This window comes from Pholcus phalangioides, unplaced genomic scaffold (assembly GCF_987345545.1).
Source record: "Pholcus phalangioides strain wild (caught in Gottingen) unplaced genomic scaffold, Ppha-v1.0 ptg000012l_1, whole genome shotgun sequence".
NCBI lineage: Eukaryota > Metazoa > Arthropoda > Arachnida > Araneae > Pholcidae > Pholcus > Pholcus phalangioides.
In genome coordinates this window covers 11,255,089-11,282,635 of record NW_028301605.1, presented here as the reverse complement: position 1 = coordinate 11,282,635, position 27,547 = coordinate 11,255,089, and the positions used below count along the sequence as shown (strand labels likewise).

Below are 27,547 nucleotides of genomic sequence, written 5' to 3'. Positions count from 1 at the left end.
ACATACAGCAATATCCGAGACAAACACACACCAATACTTAATTATATATAAACATAGGGAAGGTGTAGGAGATGACGCGTGAATGGCCCAAAAGGTGAGTGAGAGTGCCTGTAACAACTTAATGATATACCATAGTGTTAGAGAGAATTTAACGTATACATCATAAATGTGTAAAGGAAACCTCAATGCTGAAAAAAAAGTAAATTCAAAAGCAATTTTTAAAAAAAACACGTTGAGTTAGGGGAAAAAATGCAATGACAGATAAATTTTAAATGCAGAATTCAATAGTTTATGGTGGAAAAGGGACAATAGCAGCGACAAAATTACAAGATTTGCTGACCTGAAATGACGTTGAATACTGTTAATTCTGAACAATAACCTCATGATAAGCGAACACCCCTATCAGTCTCCAGATGTACCATAACACATATAAAACATCAACGGGATCAGTCACCATTATCAGAATGGCCCGGTAACCCAACCATAATAAATCAAGGGCGACGACAGAATCTGTACTTTTTTACGCCAAATATCAATTCTCAAAATATTCATCAATAAATCTCAAAGACAACACAAGGTACAAGGGAGAAACTGATTTGTCACAGATGAGTCGACACACGAAAAATCATTGATCTTAACAAACATCAAATCATGGGAGATAGCACTGAAAAAAGAATATACATTGGAACATAGCAAAAGTCTAATGTGGTCTGACGGACGAGTAGTATGCCTACCGAAGTAGTATGTCTGCTAGTGACAGGTGACAGTTCGACGTAGTGCGGATCCAATGTAAAGTTCTGAAGATAAGTGAACAAAGATGACAGTTCAGGAAAAATGATGACAGAATAGCACTGAGTTCAAGTAAAAGCAATGAAGAAACAGTTGCGATGAGCATTCATGATTAACTCTTTAGCGTCGTGAAGAAAAACAGCAGCAACAGGAGGAAAACCGGAAAGTATTTCGAGTGTGAGCATGTTGTAACATGTCATCGGCAACGAGGCAGGCATCCCGGCTATGTTGACAAACAAAAACGATGATATTAAGATGGCTCTGACCACGATCCATCAGAGAAAACGAACTTTTCTTTTTTTCCACAAGTTCCAAGAGAGGAAGATGAGCACAAGACGAGGCGAAGATTTCCCATAAGGCAGTGCGAGCGAGAAAACGCCTTGAATTTCCTTTTTTTTATTTTCAACAATCGCTCACCGGATCGGTGCAAGAGGCAAAAAAAAATTCCTTTTCTCTGACGACGTGAGCAAAGGAAAATATACGATTTTTTCACATAAAATCATGAAAATGGCTATCCGGCATTGTTACACACACACAATCAACATAATATGTACTCGAAATCAGATTGTCGACAATAATCGGAATTCAACATGAGAAACACAAATTATACGTTCAAAATATGACTCAAATCACACACTCAATAAAAGGAAATATTTTAACAAACGGTAGAAACACAATCATATTAAGTTATTTTTTTAAATTATGTCAACTGTGGAAAAATACGCTAGCACAAATACGTTACAACGATTGAAAAATAATAATTACGACAGTTCAGTATAGTTACGCCAAGTTGATCCTGACAATATTTAAGAGTGCCACACTAGCAAAATATACCACAGATTCGCCGGTCGACGGCACCACTATATTAATATATTATATATTACTAGGAAATTATGAACATGACATTGCGAAAATAATAACCTTTCCAGCAATACTCTCTGGCGAAAACTTCGTGTGTTCCCAAACCAAGTTGGTGAAGACCTCTGCTATTGGTCAAAGGCAATCGCCTGATTTCTGTAAGGGGTTTTTCATTGGCCCAGAGGCACAATGTGTGTGTCTGTAGAGTTGTGATTGTGTTATGTAATACGTACTTATTCGGTGTTCAAGTGTGTCTTAGAAATACCTGGTGAGGGAAAGAAGAGCACACGTGTTGCATCCCATGTATTGATGTATGTATGATGTGTGATTTGTGGTTTCTCTATGAGAAGGCGAGAGGGGGAGAGAGTGTGTGTGTAAGGTGCACTCGTGACATGAACACTCTTGTGTCACGCAACTTATGCGGGTCACCGATTTTATCACCACTGCTAAAAATAATTACGAATTTGTGGCGGCGGCTTTTCTTGATATCAGCAAGGCCTTCGATCGATGCGATCATCCGACCCTTCTTGATAAATTGGTAGATCTCGGCTTTCCCCCCCACATTATATACTTTTTTTCTATTATTATTTGACGGGGAGAACGTTTCAGGTAAAAGTTGGTGTATCCTCAGTGAAAAAAATAACAGCATCAGTCCCTCAGGGCAGTGTACTTGGTTCCCAGCTTTTTTTGATTTACATCAACTCCTTTCCGGCACCCCAGGTGGGCATACTCGCCCTTTTTGCGGATGACGCTGTGGTGCTCTGCAACGCCAGGAAAGCATCGCAGGCTGTTAACCTGCAAGAAACAACTGATGAAATCATGGACTAGTGTGAAGAAAATGATCTTGTACTTAACCAAGAGAAAAGCTAGTTTGCTAGTCGGACGAAAATCCCGCCTTACAGGCGGTTATTCATTGATGAGCACCCTCTGAGACCTGTTCACAAGGTGAAATATTTGGGGTGTATTTTGAATAAAACTATGACATCTACTCCTCATGTAAAATATGCCTGCAACAAGGCCAATAACATATTGGGGGCCCTCAATAAGATCACCTTCCCCCAGGCGAAGCTCTCGATTCAGAATAAAATTTTGCTCTTCCAGTCAATCTTACAACCCACCCTCCTGTACACCTCCCCTGTTTGGGCACATGCCTCGATAACTAATATTCGAATTCTTCAACGTTATCAAAATAAAATTCTCAGACGCTTTACTGGTGCCCCTTGGTTCATCAGGAACGCAAACATTCTCAGAGACCAGAGTTTGGACAAAATTTTCTGCTACATCAAACAGCTTAATAAGAAGCAGTATGAGGCCATGGAGAACTCGGAGTATGAGCATATCAGAGAGTTAGTAAATTATAATGTGGCTCCTGCTCCTAGGACTTCGGCCAGAAGAAAAAAATTTCGCATTCCGAAACAGATTTTTCACCTCAGATGGGAAAATTTGAGGTAGTCGTCATCTTGTATATAGTTATTTAATCGCATCATATACTAGCACTTACTCATATATACTCGCATTTATACGAAAATTGGAAAAAATGGAAAAAAATATATATATGTTACGGTAAAAGCCCGAAGAGTGGTAAAACCTAGGTTTTACCAAGCAGTTCGGTAAAAGCTGACATTTTGTAACTGTCATAAAAATTAGTAAAAATGCGAATTTTCTAATTTTCGTAAATTTTAAAGCTTGTTATTTATTAATCACAACGATCCTGGGGGTCTATTACGCTCACGTCGTTATACAACGAGGTCGTTAGTGACGTCACGCCCTTAACGAAAATTCTCAACGAGCCTCATAACGCAAATCTCAGCGATCATTGTCAAAAACTTGATTTTTCTCAGCAACCCGCCGGGGCTAACGAGAAAGAGAGGGCTATGGCACTCCGAGCAGAAACGACGATCACGTGACCAACTGGGTCCTAACTTTTTTTCCCTGTTCCCCTGTAACATGGCTTTCTTGCAAAACATCCTCTGCAATAGCCAAGTTCTTCCAACTTTGCAGAACATTCCCTGCGATCTTTCGCAGCATATAAATACGCATTCTGCTTGCAAAATATGTTCTGCCCAAAGGAGTTTAAAGATAAAAAATGATATAACACTCATATAACGAAATATTAAGCTTCCAAGTCTTTCTACACAAATTTGAATGTCATTTTCCCTCAATTATTGGATATATTTTCTTCTTACTAGACAATTACTGTATACAAATCTCATGGCCCCCCACATCCTGGAGCAAGGCTCCTAGGCGATATAGGGCCCCCAATGTCAAAGGTTGAGTCGACTGGTCTAATATATACACGCAATATATTATGCAAAAACCTGTGAATAAGACTGTTCTTTGAAAAATAATAAACACTGGAAGAATAAAAAACATTTTTTACCCTTAAAATTGGGATAACAAACTGCTGAAAATACACTGCACCGATTTACCTGCTTTTAATAGCTCGTATGCACTTCATAAACTCTAGAAATATCTGGAAAAGAACCCTTCAAGTAAATTTTATCAGGTTCACTAAGTATTATATTCCAATGCATTTTCATAACCCTCAAATGACAATCTATTGGTCAAACACATACTGAAATAAAGTATATTTGCATTAGCGATTCAAGATCTATAGCTTAATTCTATGCAGTAAAATACAACTTTTTGCCCATTAAAGAAATTTTGTAAACTGCTTATTCACTGTGAAAAAATACTGAAATACGAGAAAAAAAACCAGACAGGTGTGTACAAAATTTTTATTTTTCAATTCATAATTTGTTACAAAGCTGAAGTTTCGCAAGAAATAAAAACCAAAGTGTTGAAGCTACCAAATACTACAAATGTAAACAACAATTTCGCAACAACCACAGTTGCTATTACAACTAGTTACAATTCAACCCAATTTTCCTCACACCCCCCCCCCTCCCCTCCAAAAAAAAAACCACTCCGGTAGGTGGGTTTCTAGATTTTAAAATGATAGAATCCTATCATTTTTGTCTTGAACATGGAGAATATTTATTTTTGTTTATCGTGTGCTGTTTTGCAACCTACTTTGAAAAATTTTCTAAACGACATGAGTTTGTTCAAATATAATTTTTAAAAGAAAGTTTTTTCTAACTAAATTTTTCTAGAAATAAAATAAGTTTGTGGGAGCATACTACCACCTTGATATCTTAAATCAGTGATTTTCAACCAGTGCTCCGCGGAAACCTTGGAGCTCCGTGTGCAATTTCTAAGGGCTCTGCAGCGACTCGAGGAAAATAAAATAAATCAGTAAATTTGATAGATAAATAAAAAAAGGTCTACTGGGGTCCGCCATAGAAATTATATACAGAAAAGCGAGTCACAAAAAAGGTTGAGAACCACTGTCTTAAGTAATGCTCAAAGGAAAACCTATCTTAAAGCAGTTCTGTGTGTTTGGAATTCCAAATTATTCTCTACTGAAACTACAGATTCCTGTTCATAAGCTCAAAAACCAAATAAGAGTAATAATAATCTTTCAAGTTGTTTTAATTATTGAATGAAAAATGCACACCAAAATACAGTATAATATTTTAACGTTTATAAACATGGATGAAAAATACAGAATCTTTTCCAGAAGAGGAAAACGTCAACTACCGCACTTTCTTTCTGGAATAAACATTACTTACTTGAAATAAAGGGCCTTCAACTCACTCACAATAAAATGTCATCTTAAGAAAAAATAAAATGTCTTCTTAAGAAACAGTATCACAAAAATTGCAGATCACCGTAATGACATCAAGAAATTGATGTGCACGATTTGACACTCACAGGAATGAAATCACCACTCGAAACACTGGGATCAATTAGAAACGTAATACTTGGAACCACTGGAATGAAACTAAAACATCTTGCCATGCCCCAGTCGAAGATAGGGCCAGTGGGAATCTCGTCAATCAATCCATGCGCATCACTAATCAGATGACAAGGCATCAAGAGACCACAGGAGAGTCATAGTAACTCCAGCTGTTTAACCCACACTCGATCACAGGCTCATCAGAAACATACAGCAACACGTCAGCGAGAACAACTACATAGAAGAAACCAGCATATCTTTCTGACGAGACAAAACTATTCTCAGATGCATTCAAACCTTCAGAAAGTTCCCTAAAAAACATTAAAAATAAATTAAGCGAAATCTCCAGGATTTGTTACAGATGTTAAAACATTGTCATAAAAGATACAATACACAGCAGGAAACAAAATCAGCACTGTTTTTCAACGGGCCTCCATGGGCCCTGTGACAATTATTTACTATTATTACACAAAGAACACATTTAATGCTGTGCAATTGCAATTTAGTACTTCAATTTTTTTTATATATAAATTATTAAAAAAAACACATTTTGGATTTCACGGGAAGGTAACATGGAATTTGCCCTTCGCTACAGGAGTCTGTGTTGTGTGTCTTGACATTCACTAAGGGGTCCACTACATCAAAAAGATTGGGAAACACGCTCTACAGTACAAATACATACACTTTCAAAATGAACAAAGCATAAACATATAAAATGTAGGCTAAGTTCTTACAAAAACTATTCAAACTTATTTTACTGTTCATTAACCTTCTAAGCGGTGAAGACTCATATATGAGTTCGAAGACAACTACCGTCATTTCGGCCTGAACTCATATGAGTCCGAAGACAACTACCGTCATTTCGGCTCGAACTCATAAATGCGTTCGCCAGGAACCAGTTCCTTCCCCCATCTCATTGTACGATTAGTGACAGGTACACAGTGTCGTCAAACTGCCCCTTCCTGCAACAATACAGTCCTCTCCTCCCCAAACTCATCAATGTTTGAAAAGAAGAATAGCTTATTGAGAAAAGAAGGATTACTTGGTTTGAAAAGGGCGCAAATACCCACGTTGTAGTTGAAAAAAAGAAACAAAGAAAAGGAAAGTTTTTACCAGTAAATTAGAGATTGTTAATTGATTTGACAAAAATATTTATTATTCGTATCTATGAATATATATTCAAACCTATGAAATTTAACCACTGTTCTGAGGTTTATTCCGAATCCAATAATTCATTCATCATCCACGCAGAAAACTACAGCTTGTGCTAAGAGAACAAATTATTAGTTCTTCCTCTAGTTATTCCTGATTATATTTGTGCTAATTCACTCGTTAGTAGCTTGGTTAGGGCAGCGGTTCTCAACTGGTACTCCGTATGCATTTTCCAGGGCTCTGCGACCGGTCGAGAAAAATGAAATGAATAAACAAAATATGATAAATCAATTAAAATGAAAGGCCCACGGGGCTCCGTGAGTGAAAAAAAATTCAAGAACCGCTGGGTTAGGGTATTTTCGTGCATATTTTTTAACGAATGTTCTATATATCATTTGTTTTATGTACTATGATTCTTGGGCAATTTAATGTTCTACTGAAATTGTCACCAAATTATTGAAGCATCTGATGGAAAAAAAATCTCCAGCGTGGCTTCGTTAACATCTTGAGCAGGACCGTCATTTGGGGGGGTCGTGGGGGGGGGGGGGGGGGCGTTGCCCCTCCCGGCTTTTGAAAATACACTAAAAATGGTATATATATATATATACACACACACACATTGAGTGAATATGCTTTGCCCCCCGTCGTTCTCGTTGGTACGTTGCATCGTTTCAAAAGCCGTCCGTTGAACAACGTTCTAAAGGGTTTTCGATATTTTTTGCTTTGAATTATTATTATCTACTCTATAATATAAAATCCCAAACTCGAAAAGGACCTGTTTCTAAGCAACAGAAATTAGTGATGATTTTATGTAACGAAAATCTGTTACGTTTTTGGGTTACAATTTGGGTACAAGTTTTCATTTAACTCTTGCATGCCCCCCATCGGGACTAATTTATGTGTATGTACCGAGAGGCTCCCACTTCCTACAGTAGGGACCCCTAGGATGGGAGAGATAGCGGGCCCCAAACCAGCTTTTCCACGGGCCCCTCTGTGGTTAATTTATAGTGTGAAAAATCAAAAAGTGATAAGAATCGTTCCAGCCCCTGTCAGCCCTGCCCTTGTGGGGGTCATGCCAACATTGTATAATATACATAAATCACCGGTGCTCCCAACATACGGGGTCTTGGTACCTTGGTACATTGTACATGTACCTTCATGGGGAAGTTAAAAGGTTTAATTTCCAGAGGCCCTTGATGGACCTCATTGTTTTCTTGCTGCTTTAAAACAGAAAAATTTCCGATAGCAGAAGCTGAAGATATTTCCAGTCCGGAATTCGGTCCGGAGTGATTGCGTGGGGCGCTGGATTTTATTCGTTGGTAAAATGAATACAAATGAATATTTTCCATGGCCCTCACAGGGGTATACCCGATAAGCTTCCGAGTCGGGGACCGCGTTTCATTTTGGGGGCCCAGGATGAATCTTATTCTCTTCTGGGTCCGACGTATTTTTTTGGGGGCGATGGGTTTTATTCGTTGGTAAAATTAATACAAATGAAAATTTGTCGTGGCACTCGCAGCTGTGGACGTCGGAAAAGCTTCGAGGTCGGTGACCAGGGCCGTCATTTCAACTTTTTCCGGGGGGGGGGGGCAAAGGACATGTACTGAATATATGTATATATATAACCCCCCAATGACGAGCCTGTCGGGGGCCGATGTGGAAATTGATAGGTTTCATTTTGGGGGCCCCGGATGAATCTCATTGTTGTCTTTTGTTTAACATTGTGGAACTTGCAACAGCTGATGCTTGAGATAAATGTATTTTGTAAACGTATTTTGTTGGGAGCGATGGGTTTTATTCGTTGGTAAAATGAGTACAAATGAAAATATTTCATAGCACTCGCAGCGGGGGATGACCGACATGCTTCCAGGTCGGGGGCCCCATGTGGAAATTGACAGGATTAATTTTGGGGGCCATGGATGAATATAATTAATTTCCGTGGAATTTTGCAACAGCGGAAGCCCGAGATGAATCCAGTCTGGGTCCCTCACTAAAATTCAGCGAATTGGAGTCTGGGGACCCTCGTGCTGAAGTTTTTCTGGGTTACTTGATGGATCACATTTGTTTTTTGTTGCTTTATTATCTTAAAATTCAGTAAGCTGATGCTTTCACGTGTCCCTTTCCATATCACGCTGATGAAGTGGGACGACATAAGTCGGATGAACAAGATATGTTGGGAAGGGAAGGGGGGGGGGCAGAGCCCCCCTTGCCGCGCTGCTATATCTTAATACTAGGGGGCAGAGCCCCCCTAGTATTAAGATATTCTTATACAGGGTGCATGTCATTTTACTTGCGAACCAGTAAATTCAGACTCGTAAATACAGCAAAATAACAGGTGCTTGAGTTTAAAAAAATCTCATCTCTGTTGTACTTTCAATTGTCTATTGTGTGCCAATACAACAGCTGTTTTATCGGACTTCTTAAAACTGGCTATTCTTCTAGTACCCACAGTAGGTACAACAGATAAGTGTGCACAAAATGACCATGGTACAACAAAAATAAATCCAAAATGAAAGAGAGAGAGAGAGAGAGAACTAGCGAACGCTTTTTCTCAGAAAAGGAACTTGTATCAAATAAATGCCGAGCCAAGTTGGCAAACCCCTTTTTTTTTGACAAAATGGTTGATGCAAAGATGGAATGTCGTGTTTTTTCTCCTTTGTGATGTCACTAATAGTTTTCTTTGTAAAGATTCGCGATCCCCAAAAAAAGTTGAGGAATGTAAACTTCCTGGAAAATGTGCAGAAATCTCTCTTGTGATAAGATTATCTGCCTTAGGCGGAGATAAACTTGGAAGTCTGGGGGGCGCGGTCAGTATTGCTGTGGGAGCAAGGTGATGATGATATCTATACACATATACATTAGACTAGTCGACTTAACTTTTGACGTTGGGGGGGGGGGCGAAGTGCACCCCATGCCACCTCCCCGTATCTCCGCCCATGTGATCTGCTATTTTTTAAATTCGAATTCAGTCATTTCCTTGGATTCCATGCCATTTTTCACAAAAATAAAAAATACCAAACTATTACTCGATTCTCGAGTAAAATGACTTCCCCTCATTCAGTTTTTCGCTCGATATAATCAGATAACTCAATGATTTTTTTTTTTTTTTTAATAAAGTATTTTACATTGACTATTGTTCATTTTGAGGCATGTTTCTGGAAATTTTTAAATGCATATTTTTGCACTATAAATGCGTTTTCTTTTTTTAGCATATTTTTCATTTCTGACTTATTTCTGAATTCCGAAATGGACGATTTTTTCTTTTTTTTTCCTGGGTGTATTTTCTCTTAGGGAAATTTCCGCACTTTAAATACATATATAAATGAATAAATATATATATTTTAATTATACGTATATTTTTCAATACCCCTCCCCCCCCCACATATTCTGAGCCTTTAGGGCAGGCATATTAACGCATTTTTTAAGGCACATATTTTTATATTTTATGCATATTTCTGCATTATAATATGAGTGTTTTTGCTTCTTTTTTTGATTTGTTGGAACATTCCAATTCATTTTTTATCTCTTTCAAATGCATATATAATTTTTTTTTCAATTTTGCGTGCATTTTTCATTTTTGATGCCATAATTCGGGATTATTCGACGATGGTTTCAATTTTTCGCATATATACATCCTTTCCAAAAAAATTAGAACACCCAGAAATTTACGAGTTTCCTTTTCTATCATGATCATATCATATGAGCTTTCATATCTTGAGCATATCGGTGGCAAAAAATTTTCATAAAGTAGATTAAATGCGTCGTAAAATACCAAATTAATTTTTTCCTCTTTGTTTCAAAAAATTGGAACACTCCGAAAGCTGTTTGAGAAAATTAGAACATTTGGCTTAAAACCTATTACTGTATTACATGAATATTTTCATGCAAATTTACATCAACTTGATCGAATAAGTGTTTCATATCTTTCCTCATTATGTATGCAAACCTACAATCATTCGATGTTCGCAATACGGGTAGAAAAACGGGAAAATTCTGAAAAACGCATAATTACGCATGTATTTGCTAGGACTGTGGGGGGGGGGGGACGCGTGCTGATATCGTACGAATACATTGTATTTGTACTGTGGCCATCTTTGGTCCTGGCCATGGATTTTATGCATCAAGACATTCAATTTATGAGTGTCCGGCACAGACCCGAATCGGGCCTCAGCTATAAATCCCATCTTCGCTATCGGCTCTCCGATAGCGGTTTACAATTGATCAGTTTTTATTAATTTATTTATTTTATCCCGAGTCCGCAATCTCTTGATAAGATAAGTATCAGGTACAATCATCAGATATCACGAAACCATCGAAATATCGATGAGGTTTGATACACGTTGGCGAATTCTTGATACTATCTGCGTTTTTCATCTTCAACCGAAGTCTTCAGTGGAAGCAAAAAATAGAGGCCAATAGATTAGAAGGCATCTCTGGATGGAGGTGAACGTTAGGCTCTCTACCTTTTGATTCCAGTTGAAGACGTATGGTATGGAGAAAGATCATGATTTTGACTCTTTCTAAGCTATTACTTAATTGCTGCAGCAAGTCACATAGGTGGAAAGATGAAAATGTAAATTACAACCATACCCTTAATTTGAGCTTTCCAACTTGAGCTCTTTATGAACTGCTCTCGTAAATTTCTAGGGTGTTCTAATTTTTTGAAAAAGATCGGGTATTTTTATTTCATGGTATAATTCGACATTTTTAAAAATGCAGATTCAACTTTATTTTTAATGCATGTTTCATCCGGGCTCTAGTTACAACTTTCTTTCACGTTTTGAATTCCAGAGACTTTATTTACTTCGAGTATTTGTGTATTTAAACTTTTTCTCAGTATGCTACTTGTGTGTTTTCATGTTTTTTTTTTTTTTTGGTAAGATGATTTAATGCACCAAATTTACATATTTCAGAGAGAATTCTTTTATTATATTCCGATGCAAATGACTGTATATCTAATATGCGTATTCAATCTCACTAAACCTACGCTCATTTTTGAAATTAATTCCACGATCATAAGATATCATGGAAAAAAAGAAATGAATATTCAAAAACAATGTGAGTAAAGCATTGAGAAGCAGTTTTATACCCGAAAGTTTTGATAAATTAATTATTTAATGATGTTCCAAGGTTGGGAAGTAGCTGTAGTTCTGCTCGAATAGATTTGTATCAACTGACAAATATCAGTTGTTACAATGCCTTGCCTCGAATAGAAGTAATTCCAACAACACTGATTTAATCAACGCACATTATTTACGAAAAAGCTTTTCGATTTTCAAAAATAATTCACATTTTAGGTGAACCTCAAAATCGCGAGAACATACTTCAACACTTGCAAATTTAAAAAATACAATTAAAATATTAAGGGGCATATATATAGAATGCTTCTCGAGATTCAGAATATTTATAGTGTTCAACTTGGAAAATATTGGGACATTTTCAAATACCTAGTGGATGGATTAGTAATTTATTTTTAGTACGCTGTGACATTTCGTTACTAAATTAATCATATCAATATTTCACAAGCGAAAGCAAGGAAATTTTATTGCCTGTTAAAGCTAATCTATATTGATAGAGTTATTTACCATAGAATGCTGAGCATCTATAAACACGCTACAATAATTTCGTTCAAAATTTTGAGTATATCCCGCCTTTATGTGTTTTTTATTTAGTTCGGAAAATATAAAAACTTTGGAGAATGAAAGGAGAAAGTACATTTCTGGGAAGAAAGGGTCAATCACCGGGCGTTACCAGCCTGTCACTTCGGTTCCGCCCCCTCTCGACGGCTTATCATACATGCCAATTACCCATTGTCACATACTGGGGGGAAAGCATTCTAGAATCACGTGACCCTGTGGTCATTTTGAAAAGATTTTGTGAAAATAAGTAGCTTTTTTTGAAGAGGTTTTGTGTTCGACCCTGAGCCGTCGATAGGGTTTTAATAAATGATTACACAAATGTGTATCAATGAAATCTGCATGAATATAATACTTGAGTGTAACTTTTACAGGGCGTTCAATTGAAGCGTTGATGAAGTGCTCGCGAGCATGAAATCAGACATGAGCATTGAGCACCTTAGTGCTTCTGGGAGAAGACTGCTAATGCATAACATTTGCAAACCTGCTACACAACATTGCTGGGGCATTGTAATATATACAGTGGATCCCGCTTATAAGGTTTTTAAAAAATCTGGCATTGAAAAATATTGTAAGTGGGAAACCGCTTTTAATGTGGGAAATCTTAGTACTTCTTACTAAGTAATTCTTATTAAGCATTATAAGCAAGAAAACATTATAAGCGGGATCGACTTTATACGGATAAACAGAAGAGAAAAAAAATTTATCCAATATTGAATTTAAAGGAAAATTGCTTACTTTTTTTACTGTGACCTCAGAGGCTCCTCGCTTGGCGAACAAATCGTTGATCACCAACTTGCCACATACATCGCTTGGGCAGTGCAATCTATCTATAAACAGAAAAAATAAAAACCTATTAGCCAATATTGAATTTAAAGAAAAATTGCTTTTTTAGTTTCTTGAAATATGCAATAATAAAAAAATTATACACAATGCTAATAAAAAGTATTGTTCAAAGAAAACGATTTTACTTTCCTTAATATACCATTACATTTTAAATTGATAAACCCATTCATCTTTTAAAATTCTATTTGCATTATACTAACCATAGCCATAATTTTATTTAAGTGATATGAGTGTATACGTGCATTTTATTTACATTATACTCTCATCATAGGCAAAAAATTTGCACCATACATGTGTATCAACGCTTTTCTAGATGATTTGAATAATAATTATCAGTTACGTTAGCCAAGCTGTTCATCATTTCGCAAATTTATTAAATTTGTGATTTAAGGTATAATAATTAACACGTGGTAGCATACACAATTTGGTTTACTTTATACAGACAAATATATTAAATTAATAATAACAAAGATGGTAAAAAATGGATTTAACACTCACCTGCATTTGGATGTTTCTCAGAAGCTAAAATTGGCAAAGATAAAATATTATAAAGCTTGAGATTATTGGATCGCATATTCGAAGCACTGAAAAAAATGCCTTCGTCTCAGCTAAAGCAAGCAGCAACACGAACGAGCAACGAAAAAAAGTAGGACCCAGTTGGTCACGTGACTTTCGAGTGCCGTAACCCTCTCTTTCTCGTTAGCCCCGGCAACCCGCGGTATGTCGTTATCTATTTTACGAAAAACTCCCTGGTCCGAGAGTTGCGTTAGCTTCGAAAGGGATGGACCAATCGGATAATTTTTTCCGCTGCTGATAATAATCATCACTATCAACGAGTGCTGCAGCACGTGCGTTATTATTATTTTATTTACTCGTGCGCGTTGGTCGTCCCTAATTTTCTAAGCCACATTTTTTTTACTTCATCCGGATTCTTTTTATTTTCATCAAATATTTGAGAAAAAGGTAGGCTATGCACGCACATGATACTGGCACGGGGAAATTTTCTAAATTATTACGTTTAAAAAATGATTTTCTATTGAAGTTCAATGACGCTATATGAATTTGCAAAACGACTATCAAAAATATCATCATCATATATTACCATGGTTTTTAACACATTTAATCTACTGTCTTGATATTAAGTCAAAATCAAGAACAAGTAGCCTTTTATTTACATCTATAAGGGGACGTCGTGTAGTAGGTGCGTCTCTTTTCCGGGAGATGGCGGAATAGTTCTAAACCCTTGATATTGGAGGGGTGTCCAATTAAACCACGAAACTGCGGAACTTAAAGAAGAAGCCTTTATTTCGAAGCACACTCAAAACAGACAACCTTACAGAACGGAAGCCACATTCCAACTCACGTTCTCTTCTCTTGGAAGATAGATTTTCTCTTCTCAACTTCTTTTAACAACGTATAAACAAACAAAACGCATTAGGTGTTGTAAGGCCACAGAGAGTTAGTAAAAATATCCATACTGGGAAAATAGATTCGTTACAATCTCCCCCTCTGGCTCCGACGACTTCTCGGCGAGGAGCCAGTAACAGCCATCTTTCCTTTGGGAGTAGTTCCCGACGAATAGAACGGGAAGCTCCGGGCAACTGCTGACACTCTTGTCTCAGGTCGAAGTTCAGTCCTCGAGTCACACCGGTTCTGAGGACGTCGACTAGGGTTAGCTGTCATTTTGGGTGGACGGCCTCTTGGTTTCAGAGGGGCCACGGGCGTAGTCTCAGTGCCTCGGAAAGGTGTCAAGGCCGATATATGGTAGGTTCCGATAGGTTCGGTGGGCTTTTCTAGACTTGAAACCACATACGATGTAGGAGATTTCTGCGTCAAAATGAGATAAGGACCATCTCTCTTCGGCATGAATTTGGAGGTTAACTTTTTCTTAGCATTGCTGACGGAATGCAAAGATACCCATACTTTGCCACCAGGGTCTAGAAACAGTTGACGACGATTCTGATCATAATATTTCTTGCGCTGGTCTTGCTTCATCTCGACCCGATCCCTTACATAGTTTGTAATCGATGCGAAACGCTTCAAGTAAGGAGTGATTTCAGATACGAAGTTGTCACTTCCCACCACCGTCCGCAAATCTTGAACTACGTCGTCCACGGTCCTCATTTCTCGTCCAAATTGTAAAAACGCAGCGGTACAACCAGTAGAGTCACATTTGGCAGTATTCATGGCAAAGCGAATGACTAGGAGTTTGGAGTCCCAGTTATCGTGTGTATCCCCAACAAGAATTGCTAGTCGAGGCTTCAAATCTCGATTCTTCCTCTCCACCGGGTTAGCTTGAGGAAAGTATACTGGGTTAATGTTGTGGTCTATCTTTAACGTGTAGCACACTTGTTGTAGAACCGAGCTAACGAATTGCGGTCCATTGTCACTTATAATCCGCCGTGGTATCCCATACCGCATGAACACTTCTTCGATCAGGACGGAGGCACACTCACGAGCAGTAGCTCGGTCGAGGGCAAACAATTCAACCCATTTAGTGGCACAATCTTCGACAATGAAGATCCACTGTTTACCGGTTTCGGTCTTGGGTAATGGTCCAAACAAGTCAATAGAGATGATCTCAAAGCGCTGAGAATACACGGGAGTTCGAAGTAGTCCAGCCGGCTTCTGATTCGTTGCTTTGTAACGGGCACATTCAGGACAGTTCTTCACATAGTCAGCGATGTATCTTCGCATGCCAGTCCAGTAGTAGCGCTTTGCAATCCTATGATAAGTTCCTTCTTCCCCATAGTGTCCAGCTGCTGGATCATCATGGTGATACCGAAGTATGGATTCACGCTCGTTGTTCGGTATGACCAATTGGGCCTCTTCTGAGTCGGCATCTGGGGCATATCTGTAAAGCACTCCTTGGTTCAACACGAATCCACGTTCTGTCCAGTTCGCGTAATCTTCAGTTTTCCGGGTAGATTCAAAGCTTTGAATAATTTTCCTCAAATCTTCGTCGCCAAGTTGGGACTCTCGAATAGTTCTAGGAGTTCTTGCTGGTAGGTCAGCCACAAATATATTCAAAACTTCGCGAGAATTCACTTCAGCACAGACTGGGCGTGACAACATATCAGCTATACTATTCACTTTTCCAGGTATATACTGTACTTTCAGGTTGAAAGATTGTAATTCCAGCGCCCATCTTGCAAGTCTTCCCGATGGCGATTTGAGATTGAGAAGCCACTTCAATGGTTGATGGTCGGACGCTACCGTTATTTCCGCTCCTTCAACATAGCCACGAAATTTCTTTAAGGCCCAGACTACAGCAAGAGCCTCCCTCTCCGTCGTAGAACAGTTTTGTTCCGCTGCTGTGAGAAGTCTGCTAGCATACTCAATAGGGTGTTCATCCGACCCTTGGCTTTGGAGTAACACAGCTCCAAGGGCATAGTTGCTTGCATCAGTACGAATAATATATGGTATGGTTCCATCAGCCTGTTTCAACACAGGAGGGCTGGTCAGCCTCTTTTTAAGGATCTCGAAGGCCTGTTGCTGGAGGGTTTCCCAATGCCACTGAACCTTCTTCTTTGTCAGATCACTGAGTGGACGAGAAATTTCGGCAATATCCCGTATGTATCTACGGAACCAGGAGCATGTCTGAAGGAAGGATTGTAGCTCCTTGATGTTCCTTGGTGGGGGGATTTTTTTGAATTGAAGAGACCTTGTCGGGATCTACTTCGATACCCTCAGAAGTAATCCAAAATCCTAGATATTTTACACGAGAGCACGCGAACTGACATTTCTCTCTGTTCGCATGAAGTTTGAAGACAAGGAGCCTTTCAAAAACAGCTTGCAGATCTGCGCAGTGTTGCTCAAAGGTATCTGACAAGATTATGATGTCATCAAGATAAGTGAGAGTAAGAATGTCTCCAAGTCCACTTCTGAATCGATCTATTAGCCTCTGGAAGGTGGCAGGAGCATTTCGCAACCCAAATGGCATTCGTAGATATCGGTAAGTACCAAAAGGACACACAAAAGCCGTTTTGTCTTGGTCAGCGGGATGCATCTTCAGTTGGTGATAGCCTGATCGGAGGTCAATAGTTGTCATGAAGGATTTAGGTCGAGCCTCATGGAGCATGTCGTCCATTCGTGGAAGAGGATAAGAGTCAGCAACGGTGATGGCATTGAGTTTCCTGTAGTCGACGCACAAGCGAATTGTACCATTAGGCTTGGGGATGAGTACCACGGGGGACGCATATGGGGATTCGCATTCCTCAATTATCCCTTCAGCCAAGAGCTTGTCGATTTTTTGTTTCAGAATCTCTTTTTTGGTGGGATTCATTCTGTATGGAGGAACAGCTACGGGCATATGGTCACCAGTGTTGATGCGGTGTTCGATGAAAGGGGTCGGTTCTCCCCCTGGTTTGAAACATCTCTGATACTTTTCAAGGAGAGAATCAAGGACTTCACGTTGCTGATGGGTGAGGTGGGTACCTTCATCTTCACGAAGTCGATATGAGGGTGATTCAGCCGGTAGTGCCAGCAGGAGTGCACTGTTTTCCGATGGGCTCTCGATGAACGGATATCGCGTCTCAGGAGCTTCAGAGAAGTACCACTTTCCTTGCTGAACGTCCAGGACGATCCCGGCATCTCCGAGAAAGTCCATACCGAGAAGGGTTCGGTTTTCTCTGGCGTGTGGAAGCACCATCAACTCGGTGGGAACCATTTTAAATTGGACGTTGATGTCCACAGTCGTTGTTAGGACTTCGGCTCTACGAGCATATCCATCGGCTAGTCTCATAACGATAGTCTTGCGGGAAAAGGGCAAGCCATGTTCTTGTAGGAGATGGTATAGCTTCTCCCCTGCCACTGAATGTGTGGCACCCGTGTCAGCACACACTGCTCCACGCTTATGACAGATCATGACTTCGATAGCATTTCTTTGACGTCTCTCAGTTGAGAAACTGTAAAAAGCCAAGGCGTCGACACTAACTTCTGGGGTGTTCGTAGCAGGATTGCACGTTCGACATCGGGACTTGACGACACCAGGTTCTCCGCATCCGTAACATCTTAGGATATGACTGCTACTGGCATCTTTCGATTCCATATTAGGATGGGATGATAAACTGTATAAGTCTAAAGCGTTGACACTGGGTCCTGGTCTATCCGTTGGAGGATTACACGTTCGGCATCGGGACTTGGTAACACCAGGTTCCCCACAACCATAACATCTTAAGACAGGATGACGTCCTGCATCTTCCGATTCCGGATTCGCACGTTGATTAGAATGAATGTCTCTTTGTCGCACTGGGGACCTAAGGGGTTCATGTTGCTTTGACTGCAACCTCTTCCTCTCATATTGGATCTCGCTCTTTTTGTTTCGAAGGTTATCATAAGCATCCAGCTTCTCCACGATCTCTTCAGGGGTAGTCCACTCGCTCCAAACATCCAGAAAATGTTCTTTAACTTAAGGTGGGATCCTCTTCTTCATCTGATCCGAAATCATCAGATCTTTCAGCTCGTCAAAGTTTCCAATGTTCAGTTCGGACAGCCAGCCTTCAAAGTAACTTTGGATCTCAAAGTGATAGTCCTTCCGGGTACTTCCAGGTGCTTTTCTGTGAGTAGAAAAGAGCTGCCGGAACCTTTCCGCACTCAGCTTGAAACGGCGTAAGAGAACCTCCCGGATGTGGTCGTAATCATGAGCCTTATCTTCAGGTTCTCGAGCAATGAGTTTAGCAACTTCATTCGGCAAAACTCCCAGCAGATATGCAACCCAGTTCACCTTCTCCACTTTCAAGAATTTTAGCTGTCTTTCAAACAACTTTAGGAATAGCGACATATCATCTCCACTCGGATTGAAATTCGGGATCAACCTCTTCACGTCGAACTTGGGCTGATCGATGAGAGCGACGGATGACTCTTCTGCCGGTTGCGAGAGTCGTTGAAACTCAAGCTGCAACCGCATCTTTTCAAGTTCAAACGAACGTTCTAGTGCGATTCGTTCTTTCTCTCTTTCTTCGGCTATTCTGGCTCGTTCCTTTTCTTCGGCTATTCTAGAACGATTTTCCTCTCTCTCTCTTTCTTCGGCTATTCTAGCTCGTTCTTTTTCTTCGTCGATTCTAGCTCTTTCCTCAGCTATTCTAGCTCGTTCTTCTTCTCTTTCCTCAACTATTCTAGCTCGTTCTTCTTCTCCCTCTCTTTCTCCGATAATAGTAGCCAGCAGGGCTTTCACGAACTCTTCCTCATAACCGGAGGACTTTGTTATTATATGCTTGAGATCTACTACACGCGAATCATTCGGAACTTCCTCTCCTAATTCTAGAGCGAGTAGGATCAAATCACGTTTCTTACCTTTGGCCAAGTACGCCATTTCGATTTTAGGAGCTATCAGGAACCTCACAGTTGAGATCGAATGTCCGTTTCGTACTGCCTTGAGTTCGAGCCACGACGTTGGGCGCCAGTTTTATAAGAGGACGTCGTGTAGGAGGTGCGTCTCTTTTCCGGGAGATGGCGGAATAGTTCTAAACCCTTGATATTGGAGGGGTGTCCAATTAAAGCACAAAACTGCGGAACTTAAAGAAGAAGCCTTTATTTCGAAGCACACTCAAAACAGACAACCTTACAGAACGGAAGCCACATTCCAACTCACGTTCTCTTCTCTTGGAAGATAGATTTTCTCTTCTCAACTTCTTTTAACAACGTATAAACAAACAAAACGCATTAGGTGCTGTAAGGCCACAGAGAGTTAGTAAAAATATCCATACTGGGAAAATAGATTCGTTACACATCATTAATTAGACAATTGGTTTCCTTGTGTCACACATGAAAATGAAGTGACACCAAATTTACACTGTTGTTGACATCTTTTTTATACTCCGATCAGAAAATGCACTTAAGGATTAGAAAAAATTTATTTGTTGATTAATAAAATTTACTTTGATTTTTTATAGTGTACTTAGTGCGCAGAGTATAGTGTGTGTTATGGTGTTTACTGCATTACACTTCTGTGTACTGCACAGAAAGTAGCAATACTTAATTGATATCACAAAATATCAATGTTATTAAACGAATTAAGAAAGGGAAAATCTGGAGACGTTTAAATATATATTGACGTCGATTTTGAACGAGGTGTAAAAAAAATATTGAGCGAATTTCAAAATGTCTTGAAAACATCGCGATAGAGAGATTTACCAGTTAAATGATATTCTTATATTGAGATGAGTTTAAGATTAGAATAAAGGCATTTCCATGCAAGATTTAAAAAAAAAAAACCCGTTGTGTAGAGTGATTTATCTTTGTACCGAGTATAATAATTTATAACGATTTACCACTATGAATAATTTTTTCCAATCAGTATGTGTACAGATAACATTTTAAACGATAATGCTGTCTCTAAATCATGTTACTAAATTAAGTAACGTAATTCAGAGAATTATTATTCATTATAATGAACAACTTGATAAATTAATTTCCAATTCTAACTAATTTGTCTCCGTTGCTCTCACCTTCATCGAAAAATGTACGCGCGAGCGGCCATGTTTATTTCCGTGAAGGTCTGGACACACATATCCGCACCGTGCCCGACACGTGCGTCGGCCGAGTGTAGGTCATCACACGGTCAAAGAATAATTCTTTGCTAAGCAATGCAGCCGTTCATACATATCCGCACCGTAGCCGAGCACCGCACCGCGTCCGCACCGTCACCAACTAGTTTATTTTATATTTTTACGGTGACGGTGCGGTCTCGGGAGAGAGAGAGAGAGCGCAGATTTTTTTTTATAAAAGAGGAGAGAGCGCTCATTTATTTTATGTCGCTTCTCAATTTTCATCAATTGCTGAATTATTAATTCCATTTATTTCTTGATTTTAATCAATTTCTGCATTATTTCTTTTATTAATTCTGAATTTTCATTGGTACTGAAATTATTTCTTTCAATTATTTTTAATCCATCGATTCTAAAGTTTTCATTAATTTCGGAAACGGTTTCTCACATTAGTTTAAAATTACCTCCATTAATTTTTGTGTTAATTCACATTTTTGTAGTTATTATTTTTTTTGTATGGGGGTATTTCTTAGCGTTCGTGTATATTCAGTATGCCGATTCCCTCTTCCCACAAAATATATGAAATCTTGTTAAAGGGAGGGGTGTCCTAAACATTTTTCGTGCCCCGACATTGTTTAGACGCACTTGGCCTCGCTTCTGTGGTACTAGCGTAATATGTAGAAAACATATGGATAAAAATTTTCACAACTTTGATGGGAAAACAAAGTTTAAAATTATGTTTCACATAGCATATAACGAAATTTTGCCGGGGAGATTTTTGTTAAAATAATAATGTAAACTTGGAAAACTAACTGGGTTTAATTTCCGATGCTCTATAAATGAATCATTGTTTTGGTTTTAACATAAATTATATACAGGCGCGGATCCAGGGTGATGTGTTGGGGGGGGCGATTTTTCACAATGAAGATGTCGATCCGTGAGACCCAACCTAGTGTCCGCAGGTGCCAAACGTACTTAAAATAAAAAACATAATAAAAAATTAATTAAGAATTAAAATTATTTAAAACTTTCAATTAATTTTCATTTAAAAAATTAATTAAAATTAACATTAAAATTAATTACGATTACATTTTAATTTAAAATAAAAATGAATTAAAAATTGAAGGCAGTTAAAAATTAAATCTAAATTAAAATTTATATTTATAAAAATTATATTTTTTCAATATGCAGCATACTTATTTAAAAACTTGCTTGCAGCAACTGGTGTTACAATTAATGAATAAGCTGTTTTTGATAATAAATTTGAACGTTTGTGCCGGCTACCCTCGCAAAAAATACCGTACGAAAAAAAAGTTTGAGGTGCAGACTGAATAATGTGTGTTATATTTATAAACATTGTAAGGAATTCTGATGCACATTACCAGTTAAAAATGTTTTTTTATTAACAGTATCATGAGCAATTGTACAAATAAATAAACACTTTGCAGATGAAAAGAGAGCATAATATGAAAAGCGTATGAAGAATTGGTATTTTAAAATGTTCCTAGAATACTACTTCTTCCTCCTTCGCTTGATAAAAATTAAAAATTAAGGCTCACAGTTAACCGGACAAAACAATGCGCACAAATAAAAATTCATTCGAATGTATTCGATAAATGCTTTTTTCCAGCTTTTCAAGTCAAAGTAGAGAGATACTTTCCGTTAAAATTTAATTTTTTTGATCCCTGTGAAAGTATTAAACGTTTCTCTTTGTGACGTTATGATAACAATTAGGCAAATTAATATGAATAAAATAAGGATCTCGGTCAACCAGAGGAAATGAATTCTAAGCTTACTCGGATACAAGAAACCTCGTTTAAGAGAGACGATCCTTGAACATTTGAAGGAAAAAAAAATTATCTAAAGCCCTGACCATGGCCTCCACATCCTAGAGCGGGCCCCTAGGCTAAAGCCTCTAGTGGCCCCCCAGACCAGACTTTTCACGGGCCCCTTTATAGTTAATTTATAGCTTAAAAAAACAAAAAAAATGATGAGAATCGTCCCCGGCCCTGTCAGCTCCACCCTTGGGAGCATGAACTTTACGCACAACAACAAAGTAGTTATCAAATAAATAGGTAGGCTACTACGCGCACACCGACAGCCCCCTTACCCGTAACGAGTCGCACTGAGCTTGCGAAAAATTCTTGTGACCGCTCAAACTTTAAATGACTTCATGGCTTCAGATAAAAAGCTGAACCTATGCGGCGCAGCTTTTGTCCTCTCATATGTATGGTCCGTGATAAGGCAGTTTCGGTTTCAGTACAGCACAGGGTAGATGTTTTCCCTGTTCAGATTTTGAATGCCGGTGATGGGATCGGCCAAATGAGCTTTGTTTACATCAGTGATTCCAGGTGAGCCCTCTGTGGTCTGTCTCGTTCGATAGAGAATCGTTTGCCGGCAGATCCATGTGGGGCCTCAACTGGCTCTGCTTGTCTCGTACTAATTCATATCAGCTCAGTACTCCCCACTCGGCACTGGACCCGACCAAAGGGACTTTGTTTCCATCTATGGGGTCCCTAAGGTGGTCCCTAAGGTGGTCCCTAAGGTGGTCCCTAAGGTGGTCCCTCTTGTTTCGTTCAATACCTTGTTTAGTATTTACTCATGATCTGCTTGGCGTATGCACTGAAAAGGTTCGGAACCACTGCTGGAAACTCAAGCATCCAAAGCCGAGCTACACTCACTCCAGCAACTTTTCGTGTTCACGTATACGCTTCGAGGACTTGGCGATTGATGTAAAGAGCATTAAGCAGTCTTCTTTCAGTTACTCACGTTCTAGACAGTTAATTTTTTCTTTCTGTGAACAATTTTATAGCACACCAAACTTGTATCCTTTCTTAAAATGAAAATAAGTACTACACACAATAAAACACCCATTTATGACATGTCTGTATTTGCAAATAATACCTTTAACTTCCTCATTTATCACTTATAATTTTCAAACGAGACGATAAAATTTAAAAAATCACAAATTTCCAGCTTTGTATACCCGATTTATGAAAATATTTTGCGTCTGAAACCCATTTTTGTCTTCAAATAAAGTTTCCCATCCTACTACGTATAGAGTCAGACTTTCAATAATCCCTCCAGTAATCCGGTGTTTTTAGGCCGGTTTTCTCCGAGCATAGAAGAAGAAAACATAGTGCGCACATGTTTATGAGCAGAAGTTTGTTATTTAAATGGACTTTTTCAATCAATCTGCAGTAATTCGGCGATTTCGTTAACCCAGTACACCCTGGTGTGATATGTGCCAGATTAGAGAGAGTCTACTGTACTAATAATTCATATCTCTATTAGTTCTAGAAAAATTGAATTCCATCAGCCTTTTTTTTTTTTTGCTGGTAATTTTTCAGTTTTTCCCCTCAATTTTTTTTCTGCAACACTGATTTTAACCATCCTCATGCCCCGTTACTGAAGACAATGTCCTATTTACAGAACTAAATGGGCTATAGCCCAGGGCGGCAAGTTCAGAAGGTCGGCAAATTTGAGGATTGAGTGGCCAAGAAAATGAGCAAAATGGGAGAAGGGCGGTGAAATTTTTATAACCGTCAAATAAACCCACCTCTTCCCAGACAGCAAGTGACCGTGTCAGTGAGTGACCTAGAGAGTTTGCAAGCACGTGAATGAGCAAAAGCGTGACTTAGAGCGGGAGTAATGAATGATCAAATGAGTGACATAAAGAGTGAGGGACCAGTTCAGTGAGTGGCCTAGAGTCAGCCGTCAGAAGCGTATACTGGGCCCTCGGAAAAAGTAATTTTTCTGAGCCCCCTACCTGGCGAGACACGTTTACTTTTAAAATTTTAAACCAGAGGTCCCTCTGCATTTGAGGCCCCCGCCCGCGGGGAATGCGTTAAGACGGTATTGTCTAGAGCGCGTGTAAGTAACGAAACAATTACCAAAACCAGCGTCAAACACGTGTGTGACCAAACAGGGTGCAAACATGTAAATGACTAAAACGTCCGTCCCACGAGAGTTTGCTAGGGGACGCTGGGTAAGATAATTAAAGTTAATAAAAGTCTTCGTCGGACATAAACCGCAAAAATAACAGCCGGCGTGAAGTAAACCGTGCTTGTTCGGTCATTCACAAAGGAAGACGCTCGTTCCTCTGCCTTTGTATTGAAAGCCTTAAAAATTATTGCTTCCCCGAGGCCCGAGACGACCGCGGATCCTGACAAAGACTTTTATTATCTTACTTTAATTATCTTATCCAGCGTCACCTAGCAAACTCTCGTGGGACGGACCTTTAAAAGAGTGACTTTGATACAGGTGTACTTGCACGAGTGGGGGGAGGGCTATAACATGGGATGGAAAATTCGTGGATAGAGTAGTCGAGAAAATTAGACTAGAGTGGAAGGGCGGTGAAATTTGAATAGCCTTCAAATCGGCAAAACCGTAAATGCGCTTCTGACTGAACATCAAAATTACTCTCAATCTCCTAACCTGAATCTCTGGTTCGGTTTCAAATAAACAACTCATAAAGGATGAAAACTTTAATTTGGAACCACCTTAGCAGGAGTTTCAGAGAATTACTAATCAGGAAATATAAAATCTTGGAAGCACAAATACACGAAATACTAAATGGTAAATCTTGCTTATTCGAATAGGACGTCAAGATAAAATATGAAAATGTTTTTAAATATGAAAATATAGCATTGAAAAGTTATTGAAACAAGTATAGACTGTTTTCGATAACAAGAAATAATTGACGCATATTTCAATAAAATATGTGGGTACTAATTTGTCTGCATAATTAAGAAAAATTTAAGAGTAAAAAAACTTCCTAATGAAATTCTAATATTGCGCGATTTAAAATAATAAATTTCTTATTCAATTTTGTGCAGACTATATGGTTGTCAAAAACCTATTCAAAAACAGTTTTTCGCCACAGATACGTTAAATAGCAAAAGCTTACTTTCATGCAAATTGAAATGATTTTCATTATTATTTAATTATGATTATCAAGTGCACAATATTAATTTTCAGATTTTTTGTCTGAAAAGATGGTGGTTAAATTTAATTCCCGCAGAGCATCCGACTCCACACAATCAATTTTATATAGTGGATTCCACTTATAACGTTCCTCAAGGCCGAAACATGGGAAGAGGAGGTAGGTTTGGTGCCCCGGGCGCTGGACCGGAGGGGGGGGGCGTGAATTTCAACATTTTACCTGCCCTTTAACAGGGACACCAAGATGCTGACCAAGCATCTGGTTGCGGCACTGCTCTTAGAACCTTTTCCCGCTTAGTGCGATTCATTTTCGTGGTTCCATCTTCAACTAATGCTCAGACCATAGAGACGCTTTAAACGGGAAATATTAATATTTCCGTTTAAAGCGTTTTTCCGCTTAAAACGATTTTATGGTGGTTTTTGGAAAAGTATTATACGCGCGATCCACTTATAATGTTTAATCCAGGTACTTATTTCAAATTACAAAGGCTTTAATTATTAGATGGGGCAGAGGCCTATATTTTCATAGATATTATAGAGAAGCTATGTGTGTTCAAATGCTCACCTTCTGGCGCAGGTCTTTTGAGCTACGTTTTCTAGGGGGGGGGGGGGGGCTTTGCTGAGATTTTCCATACTTTTAGGCCCCACTATAGTGAATTTGTAGAGTGAAAATCAAAAAATGATAAGAATCGTCCTGAGCCCTGTTAGCCTCACCCTGTGGGGGAACCCCCCGTTAATGTCATTATCAGTGAATCCGTAAGCGAATGCAGCTTCATTCTCTGGGAAAACCCCAGATGTGCTACAAAAAGTAATAGAATTAATTTTCTTAACATCCATTTATTTTAAAATTTTAAAATTTTTGCTTACTGAAAACAGTTTTTTTCGAAGACATGGTCATTTTTTGATCCACGTCAAGCTTGCGGGTTTCAGGACTGAATTTAAAAAAAAAGAGATAACAAAGGCTAGAAAACGATGATTCATCTTATAGGATGAATTGTGCTTTATTGAGCGTTACCAAGAAAACTGAAGGGTGTAAATTTTTTTGCCTCTCTACACGAGCCCTTAGGCGCTAGGGGGTAAGCGAAAAGGCAGCGTGACAGCCGAATCGTATGGAATCCCTGTAGAACCTTGGTGGGAATACAATTGACCCTCCTCCGGCTATGACTTCTTCATTTTTTCGACCTTACCAGCAGAAATCTCAAGGTGAAACTTGGGGAACAAATTTTAGGGAAAGGAACTTTGAGAAAAAAAGGAAATTAATTAAAAAAATTAAGGATTAATAAAGAAAAAAAGTGAGGTAACTGGAGTTATGTTTGCTTGAAGGCTCTTGGGAGGGGCGATCGCCCCTTCACCTATTGTTTAAAGGCTCTTGGGGGGGGCGATCGCCCCCATCGCCCCCCCCCCCTGGATCCGCCACTGATTATATATATAAATAGAAAACGGTTCGAAAACTTTTGGGGTTTTTCTTATGGGAAAATATAGCAGACATTTTAAATTTGGTACTCACATCAGATGCAGCATGTTAAGCCATAAATGCTTAACCCATGTCCTGTGCTCCAAATGCGGCCCTCGGAAGCATTTGATGTGGCCCGTGACAACAAAAAACAAAACAAGGCCCTCGAGTGGTCTCAAGCACATTTCAAAATTACTTGAGCGACTAACGGCACACCTCCAGTTCACTTAAGTGGATCGTGATACATTTGCAGATTATCCTATTTGAGTGGTTAGTGGCACATTTCCAGATCTCTCGAGTGGCCCGCGGCACGCTTGCAGATCACTTAAGCCAGGATTACGAGACAGCATTGTTTTGCATTGTCTGTTTTTACGAAGAGTGCATACCTGGTAAAAACAGACAATGCAAAACAGGGAACAACCAGGATTACGAGACAGGGAAAGAAAGCATTGAGGGCTAAGGGTCACAGGGAACAGACGACCCCACAGCACCCCCAGACATCTACCCCCGGAGCGCCGCAACGGAAAAGAACATCGGGCCCTGAGCGGAGAAAGAGGGACACCACACTGGAAGAGGACACAGA

The 27,547-nt window shown here is 39.1% G+C and overlaps 1 long non-coding RNA gene across 1 annotated transcript; it reads right to left on the bottom strand.

Moving 5' to 3' along the window:
• Positions 1-5,096: 5,096 nt before the first annotated feature.
• On the bottom strand, positions 5,097-13,673 carry LOC149079570 (uncharacterized). The gene is made up of 3 exons (XR_016193641.1): positions 13,579-13,673; positions 12,973-13,064; positions 5,097-5,757 (listed from the first exon to the last, which is right to left on the bottom strand). It is a non-coding gene; the product is annotated as an uncharacterized LOC149079570 (long non-coding RNA).
• Positions 13,674-27,547: the final 13,874 nt, after the last annotated feature.